The following is an 8,404-nucleotide window of genomic DNA, read 5'->3' on the forward strand; positions in this document are numbered from 1 at the left end:
GTGTGTGTGTGTGTGTATGTGTATGTGAACTCTGAGTTGCGGGGTCATTCAAGTACAGGTATGTGCACGTGTATCTCTATGTGTCTCCATTTCTGTGCATCTCTTTGTATGTGCATATGTGTATATGTAGATCTGTGTGTGTCTATATATTTATGTGTGTGTCTCTGTCTCTCTGTCTCTGTCTCTCTCTGTGTTTGTGTGTGTGTGTGTGTGTGTGTGTGTGTGTGTGTGTGTGTGTGTGAATTCTGAGGGACAGGGCCATTCAAGTACAGGTGTGTTATCTCTCTGTGTCTGCATTTCTGTGTATGAGGATGTGTGTGTGTGTGTGTGTGTGCACATGTGTATCTCTCTGTATGTGCATATGTGTATATGAGGATCTTTCTGTGTGTCTAAATATGTATGTGTGTGTGTCTCTGTCTGTGCATGTGTGTGTATGAGGGTGCATGTGTGTGCATCTGTATATATACGTGTGTGTGTGTGTGTGTGTTCATGGTCAAAGAGCTGCACTTACTATATTCTCCATGTAGATTCAGGTACCAAGTCCTCAGTAGTGGACAGAACAGAACCAAACTGACAGAGCTTTTGATGCCAGGGAGCTCGGGATCCTTCCAGGTCTCTTCTTACTTATAAACCTGAGGCAGGGATTCTTAGTTCCTTCAGTGTTCCCAAGCAACAGCACTTTCTAGTACTGGGAATAGTCCTCTTTTGGGCCATCTTAAAGCATATAGTGTCTTTTCCTGGGCTGTTCTGTTTTGCTCTCTCTTTCTGGCCTAGAGTCAGATGGCCATTTGACCTAGGACAGAGATTTGAGGAAACTAAACAGGTATGGGAGAGGAGGGCTATAACCCAGCCCCAGAGCCATTTCATAATAATGTTGAACAGCATAAAATGAGGCTTCAAAATTATTCATACCCAGATAATATCACATCTGAGTCCCTGCAAAATGGAATTAAGGGATTGCAGGGAGTGACCAGAGCAAACAGAGAACAAAGGAAACTCAAAGAGAGGAGATTTAAACATCAGGTTATGTGGAACCAATGAGAGGGACAGAGACTGAGCAAAGCCCCAAGTAAGCTGGGAGATAGGACCAGTTAGCAAGGAGGTGGGACTAGTTAGCTGGGAGACAGGACTAGTTATGAGGAGGTAGCTGGGAGCAAAAACTAGTCAGTAGGTAGCTGGGAGAAGGACTAGTTAGTTAGCAGGTGGGACTAGTTGGGAGAGAAAATTAGTGGGGAGGTAGCTGGGAGTCAGGAATAGTGAGAGGTAGCTGAGAGACAGAACTAGTTAGTGGGGAGGTAGCATGAGATAGGACTAGTTAGGAGGTAGCTGGGGGACAAGGCTAGTTTAATTTTTTCAAAACCGATTTTTGATGTTTTTTTTTTTGTTTTCTTTTTCTTTTTTCTTTTTTTCAGAGCTGGGGACCGAACCCAGGGCCTTGCTCTCGCTAAACAAGCGCTCTACCACTGGTCTAAATCCCCAACCCCGATTTTTGATGTTTTACTAAACACTTTAACCTCTCTTGTAGCCCACCACCCTTGAGAGGTAGTGGAAAAGAAAGGATATGGGGGAAGTGGACCTGTTTGGAAAGATTCTTTGGAGCCATTCCCATCTGTGTAGCCTAGAATCAGCAGTTCAGTTCACAGGTTAGCACGCAGATTGATCCACAAACACTTCACGGATATACCAGCAGTCCATTTCGGTAGAGTCTGGATAGCAAACAGGAGTCAGCATTGGTGCCATGACCTAATAGAGACAACCAGACCTCAGCCTTGATTGGAGTTAGCAGGAGGGACCAGGAGGGACACCAGGAGAAGTTCTCAGCTGTGCCTCTCTCAGGGAAGCAAGGCTCAGCAAAGACTTGAGACCCACAAGCTTCGAACAGCTAGCTCTCTAACCGAGCCCAGCTCAGCCTCTGTCAGTGTCCACAGATTCCTTTCTATACTCTCTCCACACATCACGTGTCCTCCACGGGTCTTACCTCAGCAGTGCATCTGTCTCAGCTGACATCACTCTGTTAATCAGACCAGTCAGAAGAAGTGACCAGAAACTACAGCACACCACCAGGAGCCTTTTGGTGTGTTTCTCTCTATGGAATCCTGACAAATTCTGCTCAACTATGCAAAGCAAGGTGGACCAATACATGTGTGTTGTTAGCAAAGAATCCTTCATCATGTGTCCTTTCACATGCTTTCTTGAGCAGAACATCCTCTCTCCTATGTCTGCTTCAGCTAAACGTTCCTTCACAAGTCTGCCTTAGTCTTTAACCTGTGTCCACATCAGCTAAATGTTCCTTCACGTGTTTGCCCTAGCAAAACATCATCCAACCGACTTTTCAGAGAACCCTTAAGTTTCCACTTCGGACTAGTTAGTGAGGAGGTAACTGAGAGACAGAACTAGTTAGGAGGTAATTGGGAGATAGGACTAGTTAGTTAGAAGATAGATGGGAGACAGGACTAGTTAGTTAGAAGGTAGCCGGGAGATATAGGACTAGTTAATGAGGAAGTAGCTGGGAGACAGACAAGCAATGGCCAGCCACCAGACTCTCACTCACCCCACACAACAGACTGACAACCAAGGGTATTCTGGGGTCAGGAGTCACCTTACCCAAATGTCAACAGGGCATCCCCTGATACCCTGGGCTTGGGACTGTGTTCAGTTACTCAGTAGTTACTCAAAAGAGTGCAGTCAGAAGACCAGACAGTATAGAAGGTGTCTTAGTTAGGGTTTTCATTGCTGTGAAGAGATACCATGACATTTCATTGGGGCTGGCTTACAGTTTCAGGGCTTCAGTCCATTGTCATCATGGCGGGAGGCATGGCAGCATCCAGGCAGAAATGGTGTGGGAGAAGAAGGTGAGAGTTCTATATCTTATTCTGAAGGCAGCCAGGAGGAGACTGTCTCTTGTGCACTGGGAAGACCTTGAGCACTGGGAGCCCTCAAAGCCCACCTGCACGGTGACACACACAAGGCCACACCCATTCTAACAAGGACTCACCTCCTAATAGTGTCACTCCCTGTGGGTCAAGCAATCAAACACATGAGTCTATGGGGGCCAAAACCTATTGAAAACACCACAGAAGGCTTGCAGGGTTGAGTTAGAGCCTCTTTCTCATGGACAGGATAGATTCCGTGTGAGCCCTCACAGGTTGTAGTTGGCCTGCTCTCACCCATGAGAAGACATGGACCAATTCTTCATGAATCTGACGTTTTTATTGAGCCACACAGACCCAGATGGGCATACCCTGTTGTGACTACAAGTCTGAAGAGACAACCCTGACCTGTGTGAGAAGGGAGTTTATAAAGGCAAAAATCTTTAAGTACTTCCCATTGGTATAGCTGTCGGAAGCATGAAAGAATTGTGTTTTTAGAGTAAGGCACAGTTGTCTTTCTATAGTATTTCTGTTGGATTGGGGAAGAGAAAGTCTTGCAGCTGCAGGAGAACAATTCAAGTTAGTCAGAGTTCTTGCAAGCACCGTTCATGACCGACGGTCAGCCTGACTTGTTTTAGCCCAAGGTGGAGTTGTTAGCGAACATGTTTTTATTGCTTCATTGACTTATTAATGTCCTCTGCCATATGTATTAACGTATACCTAGGGCAAAATGCTATCACAAGGGCTGAGCCTTTCACCGCACTAAACTCTCACTATTCATTAAGACAGTACATTTATCATGTGTATGTTTCTATACATATACAAATTTAGACCCGTAGGGGTTGGGGATTTAGCTCAGTGGTAGAGCGCTTGCCTAGCAAGCGCAAGGCCCGGGGTTCGGTCCCCAGCTCCAAAAAAAAAAGAACCAAAAAAAAAAATTTAGACCCGTGAAGGATGAAGAAAGTGTCCCTCAGCAAATCAGTGTCATGGGGCTGGAGAGAGGGCTCAGCACCGAGAGCACTGGGACACTGCACAGATGGGCCCTACAGGTTAATGCTCAGGAACACACATCCATGTAAAATAAGAGATAAATAAGAGTGTTCTGGTGCACGCCTTTAATCCCAGCAGTCAAGAGGCAGAAACGGGTGGATCTTCATGGTTGGAGGACCTGGTGTATTCACTGCCTTCCAGAATAGCCAGTGTTTCACAGTGAGACTATCTCAGCAAGGGAGGTATGGAGAGATGGCTCGGGGTTTAATGGTTCAATTCCCAGCACCCACAGGGCAGCTCCCAGCCACTTGTAACTCCAGTACCAGGAGGGCAAGTCAAACGCTTCGTACATACATTCATGCAAACAAAACTCTCCAATACATAACATAAGAATAAATCTAAAAGACAAACTCCAACAAATCAACCAAAGGAAGGACAAAGTCACGCATGTGCATGTATGTGCAAATGCACACACACACACACACACACACACACACACACACACACACACACACATGTTAACCAGATCAACTGAGTTGATGTGGAAATAAGAGAGTGGCTTCTTGCAAGAGCAGAATTGTCCTTAAAATCAGAACAGTGAAGGAAATAGTCTCTCTAGGGAGTGGAGACCATGCACAGAGGCACAGGGAGATTGGGCTTTTATGGGACAGAAATGGGACTTTTGAGTGGGAAGATTTTCATCTGCAGACTTATTGTAGGCTCTCCCACTGGTGAGTTTTGGTGAAGGTCTTTATGTTAGCGTCTTGGCCATGAGTCTTCCTCACATGATGACCCCTTGTCCAGCACCTTCTTGTTCCTAACTGTCCACTGATATATGTTAACTCTTTCTGCAAGGAGTCTCAAGGCCACCTGAAACTTCAGGTTATTAACTAATTAATTAATTAGTTCCATGAATTCCAGGCCATCGGAACAACAGATGAAGTGAAGGAGGTCAGCATATTCTCTCATTGCTTACTTCTTGCAGGAGAGGGATAATGAGGGGTGGGTGTAAAAGTAGCTTTTATTCTCATGATGTAATTGTCATTTCTGAGAAGGCTTACCACGCCGGTCTGCTAACCTAGGCCTAGTCCTGGAAGCGTCTAATGTCTGTATAATCTTTTCTCTTTTTTTTTTTTTCCGGAGCTGGGGACCGAACCCAGGGCCTTGTGCTTGCTAGGCAAGCGCTCTACCGCTGAGCTAAATCCCCAACCCTGTATAATCTTTTCTAGGCCTAGAATGTTTTCAGCCACTGAGACTTACTGCTGAATAAATTTACCTCTTCCTAGTTCTCTCTGAACTCTGGCTGGCTGACTCAACTCAGCTGTTCTCAGCTCAAAACTCCCCTCCAAGCTGACTGATTCAAATTTGTGTCTCTTAGTTTCTTACCGAATTGCTCTGGTTGGCCTCATACTAACTTTGGCAATCAGCGCTAATCTTCTGGGCCCTTCTCATCCTCTGGCTCTGTCTAGCTTGTTCTCTCTCTCTCTCTCTCTCTCTCTCTCTCTCTCTCTCTCTCTCTCTCTCTGAAACCTGCCTCTGTTCAACTGTCCTGGTAAAACTGCCTTCTTCTCTCTCTGCACTGCCCCTCAAGTAGCTTCCCTTTCCTCGCTCTCTTCTCATCAGAATTGGGCGTATCCTATTCTGTCAAACCATTCTCTGGTTTGTCACTGAATGCCACTCAACTAGACTTCCCTTTTCAACATGGGTGCTTCCTTCTACAAACTTTTTTTTTTTTTTTTTTTGGAGCTGGGGACCGAACCCAGGGCCTTACGCTTGCTAGGCAAGTGCTCTACCACTGAGCTAAATCCCCAACCTCCTTCTACAAACTAACCTAACCTCCATTGTTTGAGATTAAAGTTGTGCATTAATGGCTTGGGATTAAAAATGTTTGCTAAGAGCTGAGTCACACTACAACTGGAAAGGTTTTTTTTTTTTTCCAGTGAATACACAATCTCAGGGCTCATGTTGTGATCAAACAGCCTGCAACAGGGATGTGGCTGGGTTCTGTGCTTACCATCAAAGGGGGCATAAGTCAGGTTGACTTCACGTAGCAGGGGAGGAGTTTTAACTTGAGCTGTGGTAGGTCCTGTGATTGCTATCCTGAGCTCCTGCCAAAACCTCTGAGAACAGTTAGACGCACAGACACACAGACCACAGACACAGATGCACACACAGACACATACACAGACATACACAAACATACATGAGAACCATTAGTGAGAAATTCTGTCCAAATGGCTTTCATAGGGTTAATTACAATATTGGAGGACTTCGGGGCCTTGACCCGTCAAGGACACACGCTGGCCATTTCTATGTGGGTCAGACTTTCCTGCTCTGTGTTTAACATCATCTGAGTAGCCACCATTAATACTTGTTTGGTTCCTGATGGAGGAGCCATCCGGTCCTCAGGGGGTCACTAGTCTTGTGAGAATCTCAGGCTCCTGGAGCCTTTACCAGTTGTCGGTCGGTGAGGATAAGTCAAGCCTGCTTGGCCTGGGTATTGCGTCTCCTATGAACTCTGAGGAAATACTTTCAGTGTGCTGACCTCCTCTTTGTAGACTGGGTGCTGGCTGAAATCCATGGGGTGTGGTCTCCATGGCTAGCCTCCCTGAGGAAAAGAACAGGAGGCTGTTTTCACAGCTGCAGGGCATTCCTCTAGAAGATCCAAGCACTCTGGGACCCCATTGACCTTGGAGAGTGAGGAGGGGACATCATTCTTTAGTCCCTCTGACCACATTAGAAGGACAGCCTACAAGCATAACAATTCAACCCCCAGAACATCAGTAACACCAGTGTGGTACTTTTTTTTTCTTTTTTCTTTTTTTCGGAGCTGAGGACCGAACCCAGGGCCTTGCGCTTGCTAGGCAAGTGCTCTACCACTGAGCTAAATCCCCAACCCCCAGTGTGGTACTTTTAACTACTGTATAATATCCCAAAAACCAGGCAATTCTAAACAAAGTTGGTTAGGCATGTGTTTTATTGAGTTCTTGTGATTGTTGATATTGGACCATAGAAGCCCGATACCATTTGTATGATCTCGAAGTTTCTTCTTTATCTCCTTAAATAACCAACCCAGACATTCATCATGTCCATACACTTTCTAGATTTCTTTTCCATCTACCTTAATCTTCACACAGACATCCTCTGTCTTAGTTTGGGTTTTATTGCTGTGAAGAGAAACCATGACAAAGGCAACTATTATAAAGAAAAAAAAAACTTAACTGGGGCTGACTTACAGTTGCAGAGGTTCAGTCCATTATCGTCATGGTGAGAAGCTTGGCAGTGTCCCAGCAGGCACGGTGCTGGAGAAGAAGCTGCGAGTTCTGCATCTTGCATCCACAAGGAGACTAACTCTTCTGCAGTGGGTGGAGCCTGAGCGTAGGAGGAGACCTCCAGGGCCACGCCCATGCCGACACACTTCCTTCAACAAGGCCACACCTCCTAACAGTGCTGCTCCTTATTAGCTAAGCATATTCAAACGACCACACCCTCCTATACTAGACCATTTTAATCACTACATCCTTTCAGCATTAAGGAACTTGAATACTGGGCTGGAGAGATGGCTCAGTGGTTAAGAGCGCTGACTGCTCTTCCAGAGGTCCTGAGTTCAATTCCCAGCAACCACATGGTGGCTCACAACCATCTGTAATGAGATCTGATGCCCTCTTCTGGTGTGTCTGAAGACAGCCACGGTGTACTTATATACCTAAAATAAACAATTCTTTAAAAAAAGAGAGAGAAAAGAAAAAAGAAACTTGAATACCATGAGACACAAGAGCATTTACAAATGAGTTTACTCTCTGTTGAGAGAAGTTTTCTGCTTCCGACCCACTTGTCAATACGTTTTCTTTTAAGAGCCTCCTTCACAATGAGGGTTATCAAAAACATAATCTGAGAAAACTGTAATGATCAAAAATCTGAGTTTATTCAATATATCTTACATATAATTATGTGCGTGAGGGCTGTTAGGCAACTATGGCTTGGCATTTTGGGATTTTTGGTTTTCTTACATTGTGTAATCGGTACCAAATTGGCTTCTTAGCAAACGTCCGTGTAAACTCAATTGATAACTTGGTTCAGCTTCATTTTGCTCACACTAAAGCTAAAATTAACAGGTGATAATGACAACAAATAGAGGTGGTTAACGGTCCTGGATCTTTCTGAAGCTCTCCCGGTTAGCTCGCCCGGGATGGAGGCAGGTGGCCTGGAAACTTTTAGATCCTCTGTGGAAGCCAGTAGCTGTCTCATGTAAAACCATGTCAGCATTATATTAAAACGTCCAAATAAGTCCCTTGCTGTTCTGATGTTATCCCCTTAGTCTGATATAAAAGGGTGCATGACCTCCCCTCCCCCCGAGGGCTCAGTGGGACTGGGAGGTGTCTTGGGTGTTCCCGTGTGGCTGATCACAGTTTCCCAGTAATGATGGAAGAGAGACTTGAAGTGGTAAATTGGGTGCTACTAAAGGATTTGCTGATAAACTTGCTTAGGAAATAAGTTAGAGAAAACAGAATTTGGCTAGGGAGCCCCACCTGCACTTTGGCAGA

This window comes from Rattus norvegicus, chromosome 12 (genome assembly GCF_021556685.1).
Source record: "Rattus norvegicus strain SHRSP/BbbUtx chromosome 12, alternate assembly SHRSP_T2T, whole genome shotgun sequence".
NCBI classification, from domain to species: domain Eukaryota; kingdom Metazoa; phylum Chordata; class Mammalia; order Rodentia; family Muridae; genus Rattus; species Rattus norvegicus.